The 26878-nt window shown below is 39.1% G+C and overlaps 1 pseudogene across 1 annotated transcript; it reads left to right on the top strand.

Moving 5' to 3' along the window:
* The first annotated feature begins 259 nt into the window (after nt 1–259).
* On the top strand, nt 260–25078 carry LOC307051240 (small ribosomal subunit protein eS6-like; annotated as a pseudogene). The gene is made up of 2 exons: nt 260–315; nt 24335–25078. The product of its transcript is annotated as a small ribosomal subunit protein eS6-like (transcript).
* Nucleotides 25079–26878: the final 1800 nt, after the last annotated feature.

The raw sequence follows: 26878 nt of genomic DNA, 5'->3' as shown, positions 1-26878 counted from the left end.
GCATTCGCTCCATTTTAGAACTGCCTTGACCGGAATTGGGGGTGGGAATGGAAATTATATGTGTTCAGGTTTGCGCAGAGTCACTGAGACCCTTTGTTCACCATTAAATAATGATCACGTGCACATGTTGAGGAGAAGGGGGTGGGTATTAAATGGACAGCCTCGATTTCCACTGTTGGTCTACCTAGGAAAACCGTTTTGCCGTGATAGCATCTCACCATGTTGTTTTTTCCAAACGTATTGGATATTCATTGTGAGGATGGGGAGCACAGAGCATTATGACAGTGACTACGGCAATATTCTTAACCGGTTACAGTAATGAATCAAACTTCCTTTCTATGGCTTCTTCCTGATTTTAACAGAATTTTGTTTTTAAACAAATCTAATTTTTCTCATTATTAGTAAGTTGATTCAGATGACATTAATCATTAAGGAAAAGTAAGTTACACTAGCTTATCTAATCCTCTTTTAATGTCTAGTGGTAATATTTTTTATATCATACTTTTGTCTCAACTCAGTTCTTCACTACCTGATCATGTGATTTGCCCAGCAAGCCTATGAAGTAATTAGAATGGGTAAGCTATTATTATTGATGAGAAAACTAAAGTCCAAAGAGGTGAAAGAGCATGCCAAAGGTCAGCATGGCAAATCACTAGTAATCCTGGAACGTTAACCTCTCTTTTCTGTGATTTCTATGAACCATGAGGGCTACGGCAATAAGGGTATGGGGAAACCAGTGACTTCAAAAGACACCTTGATTCATCTTTATAGGGTCTCAATCTGCGGCTTCCTGTCCACCGTATTCACTTCAGAATCCTTGTCAAAGTGCAGGAAACCCCTGATCCTCAAACACCCAGCTTAGAAATGACCCAGCCATGCAAACACCCGCTTTCTGACTGTCTTTTTACTGTCAACTGATCAACCGTGGGGAAATAGTGGGGAGGGTGTAGGGCAAACTTCTAGAGACGTCGTTTAGAAGTGAAAAAAAAAAAAAAAGTGGGAGGGAGGATACACTGTAAAAGAATAAAGAAAGGGCCCGTGATCGCCAAAGTCATTCATTCATTCACTCACCCACCATGGGTTAGGCAGGAAACATGCAAGTTAGTGAAATTCATGAACCCTTTTTAGTCCCTGTGCATTGCACTAAGTACTGAGAACACAGATCCAAGATCTGCCTACAAGTAACTCTAAGCAAAGAATGAGTGAGAAGAATGGTATTTGAAAAGTACAAAGCAAATTAGAACACAGAGGTTGGAAGGATTGTTTCTGTCTGAGGTAACCAGGGAAGGCTTTGTGTCCAATGATGGGGCTGTGATGGATGAGCTGGACTCAGTAAAATCCCAGTTCTCAGAAGTCACGCTAACGTGTTATTACTCCCTTGAGTCCAATTTTCAGCCCAAAAGGTTTTGTGGGGATTCTAGTTACTTTCATAAAATGTAAAATACATAAAGCAGTGGACATTGTATAAGGCAAAGTCATACCAGTATCTGTTAGGACCCTCTGTATACCAGGTGTATACTATCACTCATCTTTACAACTGTTTCCCAAGGTAGATATTCTAATATCATTTTACAGATGGAGAAACTGAGGCTCAGAAAGGCTAAGTCTCTTGCCATCACCAGTAAGTGGGAAATGTATGCAGTTATTTTCGAGCAAAGTGTTAAACACACAAATGGTCTTATAGTCCTAACGTGTGCAGATAACCTAGCCCTACTGGTTACTTAGCTGGCTACAGTGTGCTGAATCTTCTACAAAAATATTTTGAGATGGTGAGCTACCGTCAGTGTACTTGACCCCTTTAAAGCTTTCATGTATAACGCAAACTTTTCCAAAGTACATGTTCTTTTCTGTAAGACAATGTTCCTTTTATTTTGGCTAAGTATGGTTTCCCTCCTTCCCTGTTCAATACAGGGGCAACTGTCTCAAAGACATGATTTAGCTGAAGTTAAAAATAAGGGGGGAAAGGGTATAAGTAAATGTGAAGGCTGATCCTACTTGAACGAGAGGTGATTGTCCCAGGGAAAAGTAGGCGATTCTTTTTTTATTTTACGCTGTCAACTCTGGCCTATGTCTTTAGAGGCACCTAAGGCCTTAGTGTATTATTAACTGTTCAGACTTTTGATTTCAAAAGATTACTTCTTCGTAAAGGCTGACCCAGGGCTTGGCTGTGCTGCTTTAAATTCGGGTCTCTAAGAACTGAGCAACTTTCTTTGAGCCTTCAAAGTAAAGCCAAATGCTCCATCCTCAGCGGGAAAGTGACTTTAATTAATTCTGGATGACCTTTCCGTTGAAAAGCGAAACACTGCCCCGAGGCTTTTTAGAAAGGTTAGGTTGTACCTTTTCCCTCTTATTGTGATGGATTTTGAGAAACACATGTGTGTTTCTCACACAAGTCTCTGCTTCCTGCATTCTTGTAGATGAGCATGTTCTTTAATAAAGGAAAAACAAAATAAAACAAACAAATGAGCCAAAAAGCCCTGTTTGTAGCCAATTAACTTCTCCATTCTAGCTAGAACTAAACCACAGTATAAAATCTTCCATAACAATAAAATATGACTAAAGACCTCATCAATTCTCATTTAGCAAATGCTTCGTACTGGACCATCTTTTTCTAATACTTAGGAATTCCATTATTTCTTATTTCAGTGAACATGTTAGGGAAAAAAATTAAGTGAAATGGGATTAGTTTTGCCATTTGTCATTTACTCAGAGCAGAATTCTGGTCTGACATGCGGGCAACTCATATCCAGAGCTTAATGCTTTTAGTAATTATAAGGATCATGTAGAGTATGTTGATTGGTGGGGGGAAAAAATCTTTATTAACTGCTCAGAAATAGTTAATTCTTCATTAGTCAGAGCACTGCACTAGAGGCTGCAGCCTGTGAACCATGGATTAGAGTTTATGATAGTAATAACCTCCCTGAAAAAACATTTGTTACTATACTTAATGACCAGATTTTAGTGCATTAACCTTCCTTGGGAGGTCAACTAACAAAATGGATGTTAACTGCTGGTAACAACCAATTCCTCTGAAATTAATATTTAGATGCCTTTGGTGTCAAAAAACCTTCCTTCCATATCAGGGCATTAAAAACACTTCTAAATTATTAATAGCAGGCAGGATTCAATGCCTCAAAGATTTCCATGCCAATGCTCTTTATCCTCAGCCTCTTCCTATTTTCTCAAACAGTTCTCTTCTGCAGGAACAAGGAAGGCATTCAGGGAAATTAGGTCTCAGAAATGCATGTGGGTCAACAATGCACTGCAGTTTAGAAAAGGTCACTCTTTAAGTTCAACAGAAATAAACATAACAGGAGTGTGAAAGGCGATGCTGAGAGCACTGGGAACCCGACGGGGACAAACTCCCCACTGGGGACAAACTCCCCACCAGGGCTGGGCTCCGGAGCCCCGGCCCTCTCACCACCTGTCAGGAACTCCCTGCCGACACATTTTTGCATCAAGGGACTGACCTCCTGGCTCATCTCTCCAGCCCCTCCCCCTGCCCTCAAATTGGAAACAAACCACACTTATGTCAAAACAACTTCTGAACTATTTCCTTCCCAAGCAACCCCAGAATATAAAACATGTTCTGAAAAGCTGCACCATTCCCTGGAGAAATTTTATGATTTGGTTACTGCAGCGTGTGCTGCTCCTTGCCCGGGGTAGCCTTGAGTCCTTGCCAAACAATGAAGCATTGCTATTATTAGCCTTCCTATTCAATGGCCACAAAACAGTCCCTGTTGCTATTTTCAGACTGTGTTCTTCTGATGCAATAGGGCCAACGTCGCACCAGGAGGGCAGAGTAGCTGTCTATTGCCAAAACCTGCACAGTGGCATGAACGTGAAAATGTTTTCACGGGGGTATTTTTAGGCAGAGGTGAAATACAGATAGAGAGCCAAAGTCCAGCCTGCTGAAACCTCTGCTAGTTTCAACAGAGACATACCTACCGGCGTTGGGAGAGCGCCCCTGGGACCTCAGTGATGAAGCTGCTGTGTTTAATAATTTCCTCAAATCCCATGAAGGCAGTGACAGTCCTGACTCAGTCATTTACATCAGCCCAGGTACAGGCACAAAATGATAAACCAATATCATACAGAGATGTGACGGGGATGATAAGGGTGACCATGTAAAATGCATGTACATTATAAAAGGGCCTTTTCCTCATGGCATGGTCAGTTACAAACCCAGCAGCAGTATTTCCAGAGGAGCCAGGCAACTTATTGGCATTACTTTTCTAAAAAATGAGCTGTAATTGATATAACATTGTATCAGTGTCAGGTGTACAATGTAATCATTCAATATATATTCGTGAAATGATTACCACAGTAAGTCTAGTTAACATCCATCCCCGTACAGGGTTACAATTATTTTTCCCTTGTGATGAGAACTTTTAAGATTTATTCTCTTAGCATCCCACTTCACCCATTTTACTCACCCCCAACGCTGCCTCTGACAACCACTAATCTGTTCTCTGTATCTATGAGTTCTTCTTTTTTTTTTTTAAAGATGCCACATATAAGTGTGATCATACAGTATTTGTCTTTCTCCACCTGACTTATTTCACTTAGCATAATTCTCTCAAGGTCCATCCATGTTTTCACAAATGGCACTATTTTATTCTTTTTTTATGGCTGAATTACATATATATATATATACACACACACACCTATATATATATACACATACATACGTCTGTCTGTCTATCTATCTATCATCTATCTCACATTTCCTTTATCCATTCACCTATCAGTGGATACTTAGGCTGTTTTCCATGTCTTGCCTATTGTAAATAATGCTGTAGTTAACATGGGGATGCATATATCTTTCCAAGTTAGTGTTTTCATTTATCTTTGGCTAAATACCCAGAAGTGGAATTGCTGGATCATATGGTAGTTTTATTTTTAGTTTTTTGAGGCACCTCCGTACTGTTTTCCAGAGTGTTTGATACAATTGTCACTCCCAGTAACAGTGTATGAGGGTTCCCTTTCCTCCACATCCTTGCCAACATTTGTTATTTCTTGTCTTTTTGATAATAGCCATTCTAACAGGTATGAGGGGATATCTCACTGTGGTTTTGATTTGCATTTCCTTGATGATTAGTGGGGCTGAGCATCTTTTCATGTATCTGTTGGCCATCTGTGTATCTTCTTTGGAAAAATCTCTCTTCAGATCCTCTGCCTACATTTTAATTGGGTTAGGTTTGTTCTTGTTGTTGTTGAGTTGTATGAGTTCTTTATATAATTTGGATATTAGCCTCTTATTCAATATGATTTGCAAATATTTTCTCCCATTCCGTAGGTTGAGTTTTCATTTTGTTGACGGCTTCCTGGACTGTACAGAAGCTTTTCAGTTTTGGTGTCTTCCCACTTGTTTGTTTTTGCTTTTGTTGCCTTTGCTTTTGGAGTCAGATCCAAACAATCATCCCTAAGACTGATGTCAAGGAGCTTACCACCCATGTTTTCTTCTAGGAGTTTATGGTTTCCGGTCTTATGTTCAAGTCTTGAATGCGTTTTGAGTTAGTTATTGTGCATGGTATAAAATAGTGGTCCAGTTTCATGCTTTTGTATGTGGCTGTCCAGTTTTCCCAACACAATTTACTGAAGAGACTGCCCTTTCCTCATTATATATTCTTGGCTCTTTTGTTATAGATTAATTGACCGTATAAACATAGGTTTATTTCTGGGTTCTCTGTTCTGTTCCATTGATCGAGGTATCTGTTTTTGTGCCAAAACAATACTGTTTTGATTACTATAGCTTTGTAATATAACTTGAAATCAGCGAATGTGATGCTTCCAGCCATCTTTCTTTCTTTTTGTTTGTTTTTTTATACTGCAGGTTCTTATTAGTCATCAATTTTATACACATCAGTGTATATATGTCAACCCCAATCGCCCAATTCAGCACACCACCATCCCCACCCCACCGCGGTTTTCCCCCCTTGGTGTCCATACGTTTGTTCTCTACATCCGTGCCTCAACTTCTGCCCTGCAAACTGGTTCATTTGTACCATTTTTCTAGGTTCCACATACATGCGTTAATATACGATATTTTTCTCTTTCTGACTTATTTCACTGTGTATGACAGTCTCTAGATCCAGCCACGTCTCAAAGAATGACTCAATTTTGTTCCTTTTTATGGCTGAGTGATATTCCATTGTATATATGCACCACAACTTCTTTATCCATTCTTCTGTTGATGGGTATTTAGGTTGCTTCCATGACCTGGCTATTGTAAATAGTCCAACAATCTTTCTTAAGATTGCTTTGGCTATATGGGGTCATTTGTGGTTCCATACACATTTTAGGATTGTTTGTTCTATTTCTGTGAAGAATGCCATTGAAATTTTGATAGGGATGGCACTGAATCTGTGGATTGCTTTGCATAGCATGGATGGGTCATTCTTGTTTCTTTCTGATGGATACTTTTGTACTATTGGAAATTTAGTACAGACAGGGGTCCATTAATATTTTGGGCCTGTTTTCATTTGAAAACACGATTTGCTATCTGACCACTCAGCTAGGACAAGTAAATCAAGCAATTTAATAGCAAGATTCTTCATTACTTTGGGAATAATTTCTAATCGAAAGGCTGCAATGCCATTGCATATATATTATTCCTCCTTTCAACTGTTGCTGCTTTTCACTTATTTTATATTGTCTTAGGAAAGAAGTATTTGCAAACAGTAAATAAGCAATTCTTTCTTTTAAACCATGACAGATTTTTCAGATTCAGTTGCTAAAATTTCAGATGATGGTATCTCTCTCTTAAGGTTTGGTGTTTTACTTTTTCATTTAAAAATACAAATTAAACAATTAAACTTTTATAAACTCAGTGAAAAAGACAGGATGTTATCTTGGTTTTTAAAATATTTTTTGCTAGACGTTTTTTCTTAACAGAGGCATTTAGAAAAAGATCTCTTTCCAAATATAAAACTGAAATATGAACTGTTGACATTCTCCCCTGCCACCCTTTTTCCCATGGAAATATCAGTTATATTCTGCTGGTAGCCAGCTTTCAGACATAGTGTTCTGAACGGTAGGAATGATCAAAATACAGTTATTGTCTTGGTCTGCTTTATCTCTAAACTGATAAGGTTTCTGAAAGCTATTTAATTGTCCTGTGAATCATTAACTTCATTATGTTTACAGAGAATATGTTATCTCCCCTGATTCTTGGGAACTGTGGATCCTTCATCAGTGACCTGGAATGGTTGCTATGTGCAATGCAGCTAATGTACCTGTGCAATTTATTAGTGCCAGGTAGAGTTTTAAATCAGCATGTTGATTGTAGTGTTGTTCACTTAATGAACTTCCATGCACTGCTTCCTGAAAACCCTTTTATGGTTTCTGCTGGCTCCATATGGCATTCTGATGAGCTTACACTTCTCCTTAAGTGCTTCTATATCAGAAAACAAGAGCAAAGCTAAAACAAAGTGAGTCATCTGGTTTTGTCTTTGCTTTCACTGCATGAGATAATGTGGAGGTGTTAATTACAAGACTTCACTGAGTCTTGACTAATAACAGTGTGCAAACAAATGCATGTCAGGCTCAGCCACAGAAATGCTTCTACTAATAAGGTAAAACTAGCAATTAGAGCTGACAATGAAGTAATACTTTCCGCTGAATATTCATTAATGAAGTTCTTGTTTGGGAGAAGGGAGGCTTCTGATTGTCCAGATGGATACCTAGAATAGGAACCCTGGTCATTCCTTTTAAATGAATTAACCACCATTTGGTGAGCCAGCACACTGGATTAATTCCCTCTTGTACTAACGCACTGACCCTTTGCTTCAAAGGCAGAGCCCTGATGACCACTGAGATCCCTCAATCCGTGACCTTGGCATAATAGGGACAAATTGAATTCCCAGAAGGAGAAAAACGATAGTGACCACAGAACATCACGAACAGCGGGCTGGAGACACAGCATGTTTTATTTAAATTCTTTGCTATAGCTCCTAGGGTTTCAGGGAGAAAAAGTGTGATTAGCTTACCTAACCCAGTCATGTCACTTCATCTGATGTTTTCCCTTTTTTCCCTTTTCCCTTTCCCTTTCCTTCCCTCCTCTTGTCTCTCTCATTCAGAGAGCAGTTCTGACATACTTCTTTAAGCACACAAGATCCACTGTTTTCATGTCAAAAAAGACACCTCCCAGGAAAGAGAGCTTTGGGCATTGACGGCTCTTTCACACTCTGCACCGTTATTTCTTTTTCATTTTTTTTTTTTTTTTTAGTTACTTTTTATTGGAGTACAGTTGATTTACAATGTTGTGTTAGTTTCAGGTATACAGCAAAGTGAATCAGTTACACATATACGTATATCTGTTTTGTTTTTTTTTTTTTAGATTCTTTTCCCATATAGGCCATTACAGAGTATTGAGTAGAGTTCCCTGTGCTATACAATAGGTCCTTATTAGTTATCAGTTTTATATATAGTAGTGTGTATATGTCAATCCCAATCTCCCAATTTATTCCTCCCCCCTGCACTGTTATTTCTGACACCAGATCACGAGCTGTACTACCCGGGTGATATATGCCTTTTTGGCATTTCTTAGTAAAGATGCCCAAATGAGAGACTCTACTGATGAAAGCATTTCCTTTAGGGGACCCTTTAAAAGCTCCCTCTATATTTACAGAAATACAAAGGGGGATGTATATTTTTTGGATTGGGAGAATACAAAATCTTCCATTGCAATACACCATCAACGTATCAAATTTTTAGAATGGATCATGACCTGGGTAAAATAAAACAACCTTCTGTTTTGACTTTCTTGACAGCCCAAATCCTAATTTGGTGGAAGTGACTCTGTGCCCTGTTTAGAAAGCCACAGTCCCAGCCTTCTTTGCAGTTAGAGGTGGTCACATAACATACATCTGGCCAATGGTATATAAGAGGAAGTTACTCAAAGCTACTTAAAATAGGACAGAAGCTGCTGAGAGGCACACATTTTGTTCTGTGTGTTCTCCTGTAGTAGCCGGAACCAACTAGCCAGTCTGCACTAAACCATGAGAAAAAAGTGAAGAGAATCATATATTCAGAGCAGTAACGGTGCTCTGTACTTCTCCTGATGTGAGGCATCCCTCCCTCCTCCTCCACATTATGCTATGCTAGTAATTTTCAGTTCTCTGATTTGCACAGCCAAATGTAATTCCTAATTGAAATAGACTATGGTATCAGAACCATTGTGGGGTGTGGGCAGGAAAGGATGCTTCAAGTAATAGAACCTAAAATGTTTAATTTGCTTAATGGAAGAGGTGGGATGATGAGGGCACTATTGCTGGATGACCCATATTAAACAGGGCAAAACATTTTTTCAGACTCTAGGAACGCTGTCTACTGACTCCTAAGTAATACAGAATGTTGGCATGTGTTGGACCCTTCTTGCTGCTTTTAGCAAAGCCCTAAGGGACTGACGAACTAATTCAGTACACACACAGTCTACAAACAGATGCGGAAGAAAAGACAGCGCTGGTAAGAGAAGTGCTTTTCTCAAGACTTACAATCTAAGTTGTTTGAGAATCTCAAAAGCTGGAACCTTTTGATAGCTAGGATCAATGTCTGACGGCTGGAAAAGAAACTCAAAATATAATGGAAAAGAAAAACAGAAGCTTAGTTCTCTCTCCTGTAATAGTCTGAGCGTAAGCAGGAAAGCCATGAAGTGCGTCGCTCCAAGGTGCCTTTCTACCTTACTGCTTCTGCATCTCTTTGTCACAGAGATCCATGATGACTCTCAACCACTTGGGCATTTCAGCAGGCAGGAGGGGAAAGAGGGAAAGAGAGGGTACCCTCTTCCCTTTAAAGGCATACTCTGGAAGTTGCACACATTATTTCTGCACATAACTTATTTGACAGAATTTAGTTATATGTCCACTCCCAAGCACAAGGTCTTTAATCTGGGCCACATGTGCTCAGCTAAAAGCCATGGGTTCCATGACTATGGAACTGGGGGAAGAACTGACACTGCCTCCCTTGCAGGGTTGAATATCCAGCTTCTCCTCTACCTCAAGTGGAAACCATTCTAAGCTGAAGACCCTACTCTGTTTTCCTCCTCTGATCTCCTTCTGAAAATCCAGCTTTGAAAAGCCGCCTACACCAATCTTAAATTTTTCATGCTCCACATTAAAAAAAAAAAGCAATGTAGCTTTAATAAGGTAGCAATACTCTGTATTTATATTTCACTCTTCCATTGGGCCAAAGGGTTATAGTGTTGGAATGTTCTTTGGCAATTCCAATCAGGAAAAACAAAATCTAAAAAATCTTTTGAAGATATCTAGGATAGTGGAGATGTCTCAAGATTTAGTTCTAATTAGCCTCTGAAATAATGTTCCTGGCAACTCTACTGCATTGACTGAGTTCAGATCAGGCATCCTGGTACATTTCCTTCTGTTTTGAATGAGGTACATTGCTAATTCTCTAATCAATGAATGAACACTCCATTTGTCAAATGGCATAATTGCCATTCAATGAATATAATTCATAGCTAATTGTTAAGTAGGAATAATTTGCTGTGACTTGACTAGGTTGTATTCCTTGACTTATGGGACCATCTAATTAAATAGTGGAAAAATCTTTTTTAAACCTATATTTTGGAGAAAAACTTGGCAATATGTTTTTGAAATCACACATGGGATGAATTAATTGAGTCAAACATTATGTGAACAAGTATGCTGCTACAAGGATGTTCATTGAAGCATTATCTACAATACCAAAAAATTTCAAGCAACTTACCTATCCATCTACAGGGTATTAGTTAAAGAAAATATAGTATATCTATGCTAAAAAACAAAAAAGTAATGCAACCCTTAAGATAAGGAGATAGGTCCATGGGGAAAGATATTCAAGATACAATATTAAGATTTAAAAAATTATAAAACAATATGTATAGTTCAAGTTCATTTGTGTAATACAGAACAAATCAGGAAACATACACATATAATTGTATATGCATGGAGGTTTCTGGAAGCATATACAAGCAGCAATTAATAATGTTTACAACTAAATAGTGGACTGGTTGTCCTGGTATGAGGAATGAAAGACTCTTACCTTTTACATTATAAGCCTTCTGTATTTGTTGAACTTTCTACCTTAAATGTGCATTCGTTTTAAATTTTAAACAATTATTAAAACCTCTACAAATAATTTTGTTCCAATGTATATGGTCTTTAAACATTTCATAGAGTATACAGCGTATGGAATTATTGAACAAGTGTCTAAATTGAATTCTGCTTCCCTTTGTTTTATATTGATTAAGAGCCTGCTTCCAGACAATTTACTGTATTTGTTTAGATAACATAAAATCTAATACTGATTTGTTTCATTTGTACTCTTGCCCCAGAAGCAAAGCCACTGTAAAGGCACACCATAAGATCTTTCAGTAATGTATTTAATACCTTGCAAATTATTTTTTTTTTCTAAATTTTACTTTCACAAAGGGTTTCAAACTTAGTGAAGTTTGTCTCATTTAGCAGTTTTGGAATTCACTGGAGAAAAATGAGAAATGTTCTTTGTCTCAAACTAAGCTTAATCCCTTTCCTTATAACTACGAAGCCCCGGCCAGAACCTGCCAAGAAAGAAATCGTCAGTAATTTCCTACCTTATCTGCAAGGTGAAAAACAGATGAAAGGAGCTGATGCTCACTTTGACAACTCACAAATTTATTTTAAAAATTTCCCCATTTATCAAAATGAAAAGTGCTCAATCAACTGGACCTCAAATTTCAAACAAGTATGTGGTAAGTACAATTTCTGCTCATTTTAAGAAAGAGTACATTCCTCTTAGGGGAACACAAGGCTGAAGTCTGCAGGAGCATGAATTTGAATTTGATTGTTGTATGAAACTGTATGAAATCAATAAGAAGGCCTGATTTCTCTAGCCTCAGGGGGTCATAGGTCACAGCAGAGAAATGTTTATTTCGTAGGAGCTCACGTAACAACCACACTTATCATTATGGTAAAAAAAAAAACAATGATTGAGGCTATGTCCTATAAGCTACTGTGTCCTAGGCCCTCTGCCTACAAAGGGAGAAGACAAACTCTGTCATCTGAGACTTTATCACCTAGTCAGAGGAGACCAGATTTTGCTATGGAAATTCTTCATAATGAAAAAGTTTTATGTTGCTATACCACAGGATTCATTTCTGAACTTCAGAAATTGAGAGCTTAGCTATGTTACAGAAAGACTCCTCCACATGAATGTGATAAATGCTTTTTAAATCTAATTTGCAAACAGGGAAGGGTAAGAATGGCTGAACAATAATAGCACTTATCACGATAGGCACCTACTCTGAGTTCCACCCTTCACAGACATTCTCTCTAAACTTCCCATGGATCCCGCAAAAATGGATACTATTAGTTTCATTTTGCAGAGGAAGAAACTGAGGTTATGCACCAGTTAGCGACTGAGTCAGGAATCAAACCCCAAGCACAGGTTCTTTGAACCTCTGAGCTCTAATGCTTTGTACTCCTAATGAAGGGAAGTGGAGATGGGGAGGGGGGAGGGAGAACCTTTACATTCTTTTTTTCCTCCTGAAACCCTTTAAAAAGACAGACAGGACAAAAGAAGAATGCGTGTTCTATATGCACGATTCTTTGCCGCCCTCTGACGAAGTACCTCAAAAGCTAAGCTTCTATCAATCCTGGAGAGAGAGGATCGGTGGAGCATTAGTGATGGAATGAATGGTTGAAAAGAACGGCGGTGACCAAAGAAGTTTTTATGCAGAGAAAACCCCAAATCTGGAGCAAAGCCCTCCTGTTCATTTTATCTCACAAAAGGCAGGTAGTGCGGCCTGTTAAGGTAATGCATTACTACACTATTTGGAAAAACTACAGTTCTAATTAGACGAGCAAATAAATGTTCATTTCAATTCATTAATATAGCTGTAGGCCTTGTTACACTTTATCTCTTGGTTCTGAGACCAATCCATCTCGAGCTGGGAATCATTGTGGGGAAGTAACGGGTTTTAATAATGGATACAGGCAGTGAATTATTCAGGCAGATGGGAGCAAGCCTTGATGCCTTCACTCACTTCTTTAATTAACTGTGAGATGCTGACGAGTCTGGGCTGTCTTGAGGCTTTCTAAGTTCATCTCCATCAGAACTGTGAATTTTTCTTGAGCCATGGATATGTTGTGTTCTGGCTCATCCGTATCTGAGAAAAAGGAACGCCCGTTCTCCTGTCACCATTTTGTCTTGTGGTCTGAATTTCTTTGTCTGCTTCAGTATTATTTTCATGCAACTTTTTAGCAATGAACATTTTTCTTGATAAAACCCACACCGTCGTTTGATTGCACCTCTGGATACGACTTTAGCAGAAGAAAATCCAAAATATTTCAATCCTGATTTAAGTCTGGGAACTAACCCATAAACAAAACAAAATTCGGTTCTGGTCACTGAAGCCCATTTGCTTGGCTTAAAGCCGCTTGTTTTAATGGCTTAGAAAGAAAAGAACTGCTAGAAAAGAATTTTTACAGTCTTCATTTGACAGAGCATCAAACAAACAAAACTAAAACTCTTATGAGATGCAGATTGCATAATTTGCATGGAACAGGGCATATTAGTTATGGAGCTTTGCAATGTGCCCTAGTGGTTCCTGTAAATAAAAGTTCTAAATGATGGAACATGGCCTTGTACAGTGAATTTTCTCCTTTGCTTAACACAGATTTTCTGAGTGGGAAATATAGCTCGTAGACTTTGCCCCAGTGTAAAACAATGGATTTGCTCTGAACATGTTAATAACATGCTTAGATAACCGATTGCCCTTATTTGGGCAATCTACTTTGCCATTACCTGTTACTATGAAAATTTTGTTTCAAAAGTGCTCATAAGCTGCTATACAACCATTTACTAATGCTGTGACAAGAGAGCTCCTCTTTCAGTTTTGTCACAGCAGAGAGAAAGGAAGGATCTGGGGGAGGTCTGAGCTCACCACTTCTTGGTAGAAATTGAATCACGATTTCTATAAATCAAAAGTCATGTTAAAAGCGCTGTGAAGTAAACAATGATGTATACGAATTAGCAGCATGACTGTAGTCAATACAAATCAAAGTGGCTTTATGAACATATTGATGTTTTCGGCTCTTCTAAGGTTGAATACATTTAAGTGTTTATCCCCCAGGGCATTGTTGGTTTAAATGAATCTATTTACTCTGAGGCCAGACCACAGTTGCAGCTGGAGACACAAACTATCCACACTGACCCAAAGGTGGTCCTGATCCAAACCCAGTGACCCCATCTGTGTCCAGATGCTCATGGTAAACTGAAATTAAATGAACGACACTCAGGACAAAGACACTGTATAAAAAAGTGGCTACGTTTGTGTTCGGTTTCCTTATATATTAATTTCCAAGTTTGGAGTCTCTTGGAATGTAACACAAAATTTTTTTCTACGGATTTGGCCCAATAGCACGCGTCTGGATGTGAATCCTGTATCAGGATTTAACTTAAACTATGCTTTTAAGAGACTGATTCTGTATCTTCAAGTTGCATCAATACATCCTGTTACGGGATACTGACTAACTCAGTAGGTGCCATAGACATATCTTGCTTGTCTGAAAGGAAAGTTTATTTTTATATCCAAATGCCATATTTTAAAAATCAGATAATGCAGGCATCCTGTTAGGATTTACTAGATTAGCTAAAGGACACAAAACATCAGATTGTAATTAGATGACTACAGAGAAAACACACAGGATGCATATTTCCACAAAATATCTGGCATCCTTCAGCATATTCAAAGTAAAGATAAGTCATCTATTTTGGCCTCTCTGTGGTTTAGAAAAGGGTTCTTTGCACAATGGCTACACATTGGAATTCATCTTGCTTTTCTGAGACTATTACAGCATCTCACTATGCCTCCAAAAGGACCAGCCTCAAAATTAGCAAGGGCACTTACATAGAGACCAGCAGTTAGAAAAAACACAGAAATGAAACATAGACTGATAAGTGGGTGGAAGTCATTCATCTTTTAAAGCCCATAAAAAAAAAAGAGAATTTTAAATTAAAATGTCTACAATAGGTTCAACACCTCTCTCTCAGCCCCTCCCCTCCCTTTGTCATGGAACAGCATTCAAGTGTGGGAATGTTTCTCTTAAACATGTGTAAATCACACATTTAGTCATGCTCCAGGCAGGAGCCCCTACCAAGGGGTCCAAGGGGAGGGAGGCAAAGGATATTAAATACTAGTCCAGCAGTGTGTTAATGAAACATTTACACAAGCATTTTGTGTGGTTATAATAAAAAGGGGGACCTCTTTCATGGCACCCTTTCATTACTTAGCACAATCTTTAAGAGGATTAATGTTGGGGGAGGTAGGGGTAAGAATGTGCTTATCAGTTGAGCCTCAGGATCAGTAATGCCGAGTTCTTAATAGATTGCCTCTGGATTTGGGATTACTGCCGTGCAAATTCTTCCAGGCTTTCAATAGAATAGAGAGCAGTTTGGTTTCTCCCCTTCGATCCGGAGAGCTATTGACTTCGTGATGAAATGACCTGGGACTCAGTTTATTCATATTCCTCCTTTCTCCTCTGTCACTTCAAACAGAGAGACTTATTTATTTATTTAGGCTCCCGGTGGCTGATGCATCAATATATGCATTCATGCCACTGGTACTCTGATTAAGAAGCAGCTAAGGAAGCAAGTTTAATAGCAACCAACTGACTTTTATGACATTCATATCAAGCACCATATCAAGAAAAGGAAGTTACTGAGAAGACAGATCTACATTTTAGAAGTTGTTAGCTCTCTGCATCTCATTTTCTGAAAGGTTTCCAAACAGCTCAGTTAAACTACATATTTTGGAGGACACTGAAGCTAGTAAGTGGCCCTTTTATTTTTCTGGGGAGTTAGAGGCAGCTTTTGTTGGCAGTCTCCTGAAAGAGTACAGCACTGATGGATCATGCTGCCTGAGGTCCCGTGGCTTCTCACTATTTTTAGCACAAGAAAGATGTTAGTTGAAACAGTGTACAATGGACTAATCAGCCATAATAGAACTCACACTGTTTTTTACTTCACATTGCACTTATTATGTGCCTTGAATGTAAACAGCTCTTTGCTCTGACAAAGATGGCAGCTTGCCATGGTGGGATTCAGTCTTCTCTAAAGCTCAGTAAACATTGAATAGAAACAAGCCTGAGGACTCTGAAAAAGCAATTGTTTGAATGTATGTCACTTGCAGCCTTAGACAAAATTATTTTTGTTCCTTCCATCCTTTACTCTCCACCTCCTTCCTCAAATTAGCAAGCATTCACATACACCAGTTATCTGTGTATGAAAAATTATTTCGATCATTTCTCCACCCACATTTAAAGAATCAGAAAATCACATTTTACATAAAGGCTTGAATGATGACACCCTGTACAATTTACACTCATTGTGAAACATGTGCAACTTAATGTAATAATATAAAGCTTGATCACGTAAGTAAATTGAAGTCTCTTTATTTTTTTTTTTTTTTTTTTTTTTTTTTTTTTCTGTACGTGGGCCTCTCACTGCTGTGGCCTCTCCCGTTGCGGAGCACAGGCTCCGGACACACACAGGCTCCGCGGCCATGGCTCGCGGGCCCAGCCGCTCCGCGGCATGTGGGATCTTCCGGGATCGGGGCACGAACCCGTGTCCCCTGCATCGGCAGGCGGACTCTCAACCACTGCGCCACCAGGGAAGCCCTGAAGTCTCTTTAAAGTATGATAAGAGAGATTCCGATTCTATTTAAAATTACACCCAACACCAAAAGGAAGGTTATTTTTTTGTACCATCTGTATCTGCCATTAGCAGATTCAATAGTTTGCTCTCAAAACAGATTTAGAGCAATTTACTATAAAGTAAATTGTTGTTGGCTAGCCTTCCTACATTGTTATCATCCCATGATTTTCCAGCCATGTTGGCTTATTTAAAAGTATTCTGAATTATGATCACAGTAATACATGCCTATGACATAAACAATCAAATAGCAGAAGAGGGTTTATAAAGAAAACTATCCCTCTCCCACATAGCCCTTTCCATGCTCAGGCCCATTTCCAGCAACAGTTTTTAACCTTTTTGGTTTTTTAGCTCTTCTGGGAATTACCTTCTAAACTCTAAATAAATAATAGGCTTATAATGGTTATTATTGACTCATTCAACAAATATTCATTGTGTGGTGGGAATGTAAATTGGTGCAGCCACTGTGGTAAACAGTATGGAGGTTTCTCAAAAAACTGAAACTAGAACCACCATATGACCCAGCAATTCCACTCCTGGGTATATGTCCGAAAAAAACAAAAACACTAATTTGAAGAGATATTTGCACCCCATGTTAGTAGCTGCATTAGTTACAATTGCCAAGATATGAAAGCAGCCTAAGTGTCCATGAATAAATGAATGGATAAAGAAGATGTGGTACATATATACAATGGAATGCTACTCAGCCATAAAAATGAATGAAATTTTGCCATTTGCAGCAACATGGATGGACCTGAAGAGCATCAATCTAAGTGAAATAAGTCAGATAGAGAAAGACAAATACCGTATGATATCACTTATATATGGAATCTAAAAAATACAACAAACTAGTGAATATAACAAAAAAGAAGCAGACTCACAGATATAGAGAACAAACTGGTGGTGACCAGTGGGGAGAAGGAAAGGGGGAGGGGCAATATATGAGTAGGGGATTAAGAGGTACAAATTACTATGTATAAAATAAGTTAAATACAAGGATATATTGTACAACTTGGTGAATATAGCCCACCTGTAACTTATATAAAATTGTACAGTAACTATACTTTAATTTAAAAAACCCAAGTATTCATTGTGTGCCCACTATCTGTCAAACTCTCTTCTAAGACTGAGATACAAGAGTAAACAAAACAGACAAAAGTTCCTCTTCTCATGGAGCTTATATTCTATTAGGGTGGTGATGAGGAGAGTTAAGTAATAAACAACATCCACGAACAATTTCTATAGTATATTCAAAAGTGAAAACTGCTACTGAATAAAAGAAATGGGAAAGGTGGGCAAAGGGATCACTGAGGAGGAGAGGTGGTTTGCAGTTTAAAATAAGGTGGTCAGGGGCTTCCCTGGTGGCGCAGTGGTTGAGAGTCCGCCTGCCGATGCAGGGGACACGGGTTTGTGCCCCGGTCCGGGAAGATCCCACATGCCGCGGAGCGGCTGGGCCCGTGAGCCATGGCCGCTGAGACTGCACGTCTGGAGCCTGTGCTCCGCAACGGGAGAGGCCACAACAGTGAAAGGCCCGAGTACCGCAAAAAAAACAAAAAAAAAACAAAATAAGGTGGTCAGTCCATCTAGAGGGGTGGGATAGGGAGGGTGGGAGGGAGGTGCAAGAGGGAAGGGATATATGCATACATATAGCTGAATCACTTCGTAATACAGCGGAAACTAACACAACATTGTAAAGCAATTATACTCCAATAAAGATGTTAAAAAATAAAATAAAATAAAATAAGGTGGTCAGCGATGACCTAACTGAGAATGTGATATTTGAGCAAAGACATGACGGAGGCAATTCAGTAATCCATGAGACTATCTCAAAGGAGAGTGGTCTAGGCAGAAGGAACGGCAAGTGTAAAGGCCCTGAGGCAGGAACATGCCCCCCCCAAATGATACAAATGAACTTATTTACAAAACAGAAATAAAGTCACAGATGTAGAAAACAAACTTATGGTTACCAAGGTGGAAAGGGTGGGGGAGAGGGATAAATTAAGAGCTTGAGATTAACACACACATACTGTTATATATAAAATAGATAACCAACAAGGACCTACTGTACAGCACAGAGAACTCTACTCAATACTCTGTAATGACCTACTTGGGAAAAGAATCTGAAAAAGAGTGGATATATGTATATGTATAACTGATTCACTTTGCTGTACACCTGAAACTAACACAACATTATAAATCAACTACAGTAAGTCCCCTACATATGAAGGAGTTTCATTCTGAGAGCACATTTATAAGTCCAGTTCATTCCTAAGTCCAACAAAGTTAGCACAGGTACCCAACTAATATAATCGGCTATATATACTGTACTGTAATAGGTTTATAATACTTTTCACACAAATAATACCAAAACAAACACAAAATATGAACAGTTTAAATCTTACAGTACAGTACCTTGAAAAGTACAGTAGTACAGTACAGCAGCTGGCATACAGGGGCTGAAGAGGCAAGAAGAGTTACTGACTGGATGAGGGAGAGAAGGTGGGAGATGGTAGAGCTGAAGGACAGTCAGCAATAGGAGACAGAGGGCAAGCTGCAATTTCACTCACACCTGACATTGATGGAACTCTGCATGTTCACATCTTTGAAAGTTCGCAACTTGAAGGTTCATATGTAGGGGGCTTACTGTATACGCCAATAAAAATTATTAAAAAAAAAAAAAAAAGAAAAGAAACAGCAAGGAGACCAGCTTGGCTGAAGCGAAGTGAACAAAGAAGACCGTGAGATGGGGCCTGAGAAGGAAAGCGATTGGGAGGTCAATCATGTAAGGACCCCATTGAATTTTATCCAGCAAGAGATGGAAGTTACAGGAAGAATTTGAGTGGAAAATTGATTAAATAGTATCTAACTTTTTGCTCTATTGAGGAAAGAATGTACACAGACAAGAATGGAAGCAGGAAATTGTTTTGGAATGTCTATGGTGATCCAAATAAAAAGAGAAAACTCAGAATGGGCTAATGGCAGGGGAAGGGGTAAAGTGGTCAGATTCTGGGTGTACATTGAAGCATACATGATTTTCTGACAAATTGGATTTTATAGAATGTAAGAGAAAGACTTTGCCTGAGCTACTGTAAGGAAGGGGTGGCCCTTAATGGAGATAAGAGAGACTGAGGTAGAGTGGGTTTTGGGAGGAAGATGTGGTTATGGACATGTTCAGTGTGAGATGCCTTTTAGACTTTGAAGTGATGATAACAAATAGACAAGCAGAAATAAGAAGGTGGAGTTCTGGGGTGAGATCTATAGTGTACATTTGCATTTTTGGTCACTAGCATATATATAGTATTTAAGGTCATATGACTGGATGAACTCACTAAGGGAATGAGACTAAAAAGCAAAGTCCCAAGACTGAGCCCTGGAACACTCCTGCAATAAAAGGTTAGATAATGAGGAGAAACCTGAAAAGAAAATGGAAAGAAGTGAGGTGGAAAGAAGTGAGGTAGGAAGAAAACCAGGAGAATACTGGAAGAAAGGAAAGTAGAAAAGTAGACTAATAAATACATAACAGGCTCACATGATTCACAGTAATATACCCATGTTAGAGAAAGAATTATGAGGAGAATGGAGATCTTGCAACCAAATAAAAGGTAGCACTAAAAATATTATATGAATAGTTTTTATTCAATGATAAATAATCGTATGAATAATCATATGAATAATGTTTCATTAAACATTAGAAGCATTCCCTTTAGAGCAGGGGTCCTCAACCCCCAGGCCACAGACCAGTACAGGTCCATGGCCTGTTAGGAACCAGGACACAGCAGGAGGTGAGTGGTGGGTGAGCGAGCAAAGCTTCATCTGTATTTACAGCCGCTCCCCATCACTCGCATTACCGCCTGAGCTCCTCCTCCTCCTCCTGTCAGATCAGTGGCGGCATTAGATTCTCATAGGAGCATGAACCCTACTGTGAACTGCACACACAAGGGATCTAGGTTGTGTGCTCCTTAAGAGAATCTAATGCCTGATGATCTGAGATGGAGCTGAGGCAGTGATGCTAGTGCTGGGGAGCGGCTGAAAATAGAGATTACCATTAGCAGAGAGGTTTGACTGAACAATTGCTTGCAGACTCATATCAAAACTTTATAAGTGTGTGGCAAGTGAAAACAAGCTCACACTGATTCTGCATTATGGTGAGTTGTATAATTATTTCATTATATATTACAATGTAATACTAATAGAAATAAAGTGCACAATAAATGTAATGAGCATGAATCATCCCAAAACCATCCCCTCCCCACCCCGTCCATGGGAAAAATTGTCTTCCACGAAACCAGTCCCTGGTGCCACAAAGGCTGGGGACTGCTGCTTTAGAGTTTAAAATCAGTATTCTAAAACTGTCTGGAATAAAAGAAAATATATGTAAGATAACATTGCTATGTACTAGTAATAATCACTTTTAAGTATTATGAAACTCAACATCAACAGAGACTATATATACCAAAGAGTAGCTTTAACAAAGAATGTGAAAGATGTGAATGGATAATATCACAATACTGTTTTGAGAGGTATAAAAGTTAAAAAGATTTAATAGAGATTCACTTTTATTTGATTATGAACTGTAAGACTGGATGTTGGAAAAATGTCGATTTCCCCTAAATGTGTGGGTTTATTATAATTCAAAACAGAATTTTGATGGGCAAATTTTGGGTACAATAATGATCAAAAGAGCACTATTTGTAATAGCCATCAAACTATAAACAATCCAAATGTCCATAAATAAGTAAATAAATAAATAGTATGTTCATTTAATGGAATAATATATAGCAATGAGAATGAATGAACTCTAACTATAGACAATGATGGCGATGAATCTCAGTAATATAATAATGAGCAAAATAAGATAGACACTAAGGAGTATGTACTTTATGATTCCCTTTATATAAAGTTCTGAAACAGATCAAAGTAATGTAAGATTCCCAGAAGTTTTGGAAGGGAATCTTTAGTTCTGGTGATGTTTCATTCCTTGATTTTTTGGCTGCTGGTTACATATTGTGTCCATCCTGTAAAAATTCGTTGAAATTATATTTGTAATTTGTGTAATTTTTATATGAATATTTGACTTTGATAAAACTTTAAAAATACCAATAGTTTTAAAAAATTGGACATACTGATTTAACCATTTGCTTGTAATTGCAGACAATAAAAAAGTAGCTTCTAGTTTGTTCAGAAAGGAAAGTAATAATGAAAAACTGTATAAAATGTATAAAAAATCAGAAATGAGTGGAATATTCTGGCAATAGCTAAGGATCAATGGACAGAATACAACATTTGGTTGTTAGGAAAAATAATTCAGTAGGGGAAAGGCATGATCAATAAATGATGTTGCATTTTCAAACCTCCCTATGCAACTGGGTACAACCATGTGATCAAATTTTAGCTAATGGGATATAAGTGAAATTGAAAAATACCACTTCCAAGTCTTGCTGCTCAAAGGATTGGGCTTCTGGTCCTTCTCTCCTGTCCTTCTAATTTAGAGAAGGTGAGATTTAAACAATTGCCCGAGATGCAGCTGTTTAAATGGGAGCCACTGGTCAAGAATAGCAGAATCACCTTCCTAGGCTTGGCCTGTTAACTGTACAAGAAGTAAACTTCTAGCTTGTTAAGCAAATAAGCAAACAAACAAAAAAACAAATAAAGCTGCAAGTGCTGGCTGTTCCTTTAGGAATATATCAGTTATCTATTGCTGTATAACCAATTACACCTAAATGTAATAGCTGAAATCTACAAACATATATCATCATTTCTTTGAATAAGGAATCTGGGGAGCAACTTAACTGGGTACATTTCACTCAATCGAGATCCCTCATGAGGTTTCAGTTGAGCTGTCAGTTGGAGCTGCAGTTATGATCCAGACTCAGCTGGGCCTGAAGGACCTGCTTCCAAGCTCAGTCACTTGGTGGCTGGCAGGCTTCACCTTGTCACAGGCTGTTGCCTAGACAGTCTGAGCTCCTCTTGTTCTATTGGTTTGAGGGCCTGAGCTCCTCGCCACCTCGCGTGGTTCTCCCATAGGGCTGCTTGCAATAGCCCTCCCCCCGTCAGTGTAAGTGAGACAAGAGAAAGGGCGCGAGAGAGCTCGACAGGACCTGCAGTTTTTTATCATCTAATATTGAGCTACTGAGTCCAGCCCACACTCAAGGGGAGGGGATGACACAAAGGCATAAAAGACAAGAGGCAGAGATATTCAATGCCGCTTACCACAGGAAGAAAAATCAGGTTAGATTCTCACTTAACACCATGCCAAAATAATTTGCAGATGAATACAAAATTGAAATATAAGAAGTCAAGTCCTTCTTAAAAATAGAACCAAGTCTATGTGAATGTTTCTCTAGTATCAGGATGGGAAGAACAGCTAAGCTTAAAAGCATGGTAGCTCCTGTCACAGGCTGGGTTTTCTAGGAAGCAGACACTGCAATGGGTTAGAAGGTGAAAGCCTTACTGGTAGGCAACACTGTGAAAGGTAGAGAGGAGGAAGCAGGATCGGGCAGGGAATGTGGATCTGAAAGAAGTCGGTTAGCCCCAAGGGGAGCTCCGGAGCCAAGATTTCCCATTAGATCAGTCCCAGTTTGGGTAGACCAGCTAGGCCCTTGAACAAGTTTCTTGTTCTATATGTGGTTAGGGCTGCCTTGAGAACAAGAGCAATCATGGCGTGAAAGCTGAAGAGGATCAAGAAGGAACTTATAGGTGGAGGTTGTCCACCAGCTGTACCATTTAACTGGGCAACAAGTCCATTTTTGAAGATCTGAGCTGAGCGTCTAGGTCTCTGCCACAGTCCACCCCTTGCGGCATTTAGACACAGTGCTTCAAACACTTGTGCAGAGCAGCTCCTCAGGGCTGGAATGGGCTTCTTTTCCTGAGGAGGAACTGCCCTCAGGCTCCTGCTCTAGGCCAAAAATACCCAATAGAGGGATCATGCACTGGGCAGAAATGGCCAAGCTTCAGTGCCTCTTTACTGGCTGAAGGTCATCCTGAAAATAGTGGGTCCTCAGCTCAAAAGCTGAGGCAAAACCTAAAAGGACTAACAGCTAGAGGCTGAAGCTAAGCACACACCTGGTCACTGGGTTGGGAGTCCTTTCTAGGAGGGCAGTCTGAGCAACACACAATCACAAATGAATATATCAAAACAATTTTTTTACTTCACAAAAATATAATCCTCAACATGCAAATATATAAAACATAATAGGAAAAAACCCATGACATGTTAATATCATAATTTCATAAAAGGCTAATGCCCTATCAGAACATCAGTCTTTAGTAAAGTCCATAGTGTATGTACTGTATATGATAAATTTAACATATTGTTAAACACTTAAGACACAAGTGAATACTTAGAACAAAGCTCTCAAACCCAAATAAGTATAATTAACTAATAGATATGAAAAAATATTCAGCTGGCCTCACAAGTAGTCAAATGAATACAATAAAATTTTATTAAAGCAATAAAAAAGTTTTGGCAGCCTATCGAATTTCCAATTTTTTTAGTAAATGATTTAGTTTTGGCAAATGAGCTTTAAGTTAGACATTTGCACATGCCTGGCAAAGGAGTGTCAATTCATATTTCTGTAAATCAATTTGGCATCAGGTTTTAGGAGTTGTAAAAACAAATCCTTTTACTCAGTAATTCTACTTCAAGAGTTTATCATCTCTGCTGGGTCTCAGAGGCAAGCAACTGCTTCAAGACAAAGCTGAACATCTCTTTCCCAACCATGGGCTGCCAGAAACTCACTGAAGTGGACAACAAAGGCAAACTTTGAACCTTCTGTGAGAAGCGTTTAGCCACAGAAGCTGCTGCAGATGCTCTGGGTGAAGAAGGGAAGGGCTATGTGGCTGGAATCAGTGGTGGGGATGACAAACCAGGCTTCCCCACAAAGCAGGGTGGACTAGGAGGACTCGAGAAAGAAAGCACAAATCTGTTCAGGGGATGTACTGTGGATGCCAATCTGAGTGTTCTCAACTCGGTTATTATTTTAATCAATAATAACCATTGGAAAAAGTTATTCTTGCACTCACTGATACTACTGTGCATCATCGCCTGGGGCCCAAAAGAGCTAGCTGAACCCACAAACTTTCCAATCTCTCTAAAGAAGATGGTATCTGCCAGTATGCTGTGGAAGGCTCCTGAACAGAGAAGGTAAGAAACCTCAGTACCCAAGACTCAGTGTTACGTTATTACCTGTGTCCTGCAACACCAAAGTTGGCTTGTTGTTCTGAAGAAACAGGGTACTAAGAAGAATTAGGAAGAGGCCACAGAATATGCTAACCATTGGCCCAGAGGATGAAGGACACCAAAGAAAAACTCCAGGAACAGACTGCCAAGAGATGGAGGCTGTCCTGTCCGACACCTTCTACCTCTAAGTCTGAGTCCAGTCAAAAATAAGGTTTTCTAAGAGTAAGAAATAAATAAGGTCAGACTTTAAAAAAAAAAGTTTATCTTAAGGAAATAATCAGAAATGTGGACAAAGATTTATACATAAAGATATTCAACTTAGCATTATTTGTTATATCAAAAGCCAGAAGCAACCCAAGGGCTCAAACTAGGAAAAGTGTTAGATAAACTACATTGTAACTGTAGGATAGTGTGTTGTGCAACCATTAAAATGAAAATGGGTGATGAACCTTTAATGTCAAAAGATAATGCTTATGATGGATGTGTTAAATGAAAATAAAAAGAATTGCATATATAGCATTACCCCAAGTATGTAAAAATCCATAAAAAGATGCGTAGAAGAAGATATGCCAAAACTATAAACATGGATTTGATTATCTTTGGCTGGGTGATTTTATTTTCTTCTTTTTACTTTCAATTTTTACAAAATAAACATTCTTGGAGTCGTCTCAAGAGACAATTGCTAGAAGCTTTCCTTGTCCTTAGAGAAAGGGCTGGGTCACGTGCTTCTCCCTGTGTACCTCCTGCACTTTCTCAGTGCACACCCCTCTCTTAGCATTTCCTCATGGTGCTCAAGTTTTCTGTGCATATATCTGCCATGCAGTCCTGACACTAACGATGTGGAGTTGGGCCAGATTTCACAGGTCGAGAGCACAGTGCTCTACAACATACCCCTCACTTCAGACACCAGCTGCAAGCTCTAGAGTTCTCAGGCCACTCACACTTCTGACCAACCGGCTACAAATGTGGAGCTTCCCACTACCTCCCCAGGTTCTATAATTTGCTAGAATGACTCAGAGAATTCAGGAAAGCATTACACTTAGGATTATAATTTTATCATAGCGCACACAAATTAGAACCAGCCAAATGAAGAGACACACAGGGTGAGGTCTGAGAGGATCCCAAACAAAAATGTTCCCTGTCCTCAGGATGTTTGACCCTCATGGCACATTGATAAGTATCACTAACCTGGAAGCTCACCAGAGCTTCAGATATACAGAGTTTTTATTGGGGTTTCATGGCATAGGTTTGATTGATTGAATCATTGGCCATGTGATTAAACTCAATCTTGAGCCCCCGTTCCCTTCTCGGCACTTGGACTTATAAATGCATGCCTCAAAACCTTAACCCTCTAATCATGCAGTATGGTCTCTGCAGCATGGAAGCCCCATCCTGAAATTATCTAGGGGCTCACCAGGAGTCACCTCATTGGCATAAATCCCAGTGTGGTCCAAGGGACCCACAATGAATAACAAAAACACTCCTTTCATTTTGGAAATTCCAAGGATTTAGAGGCTCCCTCCTAGGAAGTGGGGCAAAGATCAGCCAAATTCTTTCTTATACAACAGTATCTGTCTCACCCATTGGCTATGGCCTCCAATATGGAGGGACCATGCCTATGCCTGGGAGTGGCACCCAGCAGATTTTTTTTTTTAGTAAATCTGGCAGCTTAGGAAAGTTAGCCTAAGGCCCATTAGTAAATTAGAGAAGCCCCTTTCTGTCTGTGAGTCCCAACTGGACACTTTCTCTGTTACCTTCCACCACAGTATCCTCAGAAGGTCATTTTTCTAGGAATTAGTAATGCATTGATATTTTGGTCCTTTGATAATTTAATCCATCATTGAGAACAGTAATACGACAGCAATGACCATAAAACAGTTTTTTCTTTCACCATTTTTCCCCCCTCCTGGGTGATATCTATCTATAGAAATATGTTAGCTAGTCTTGAATTAACTAGGAAATTAATAGAGAATGTGTTAGCTTTGTACCAGGAAAGGCAACAAATAGCAC

Source organism: Hyperoodon ampullatus, assembly GCF_949752795.1.
Source record: "Hyperoodon ampullatus genome assembly, chromosome: 4".
NCBI classification, from domain to species: domain Eukaryota; kingdom Metazoa; phylum Chordata; class Mammalia; order Artiodactyla; family Ziphiidae; genus Hyperoodon; species Hyperoodon ampullatus.
This window is presented reverse-complemented; position numbering and strand designations above follow the sequence as displayed.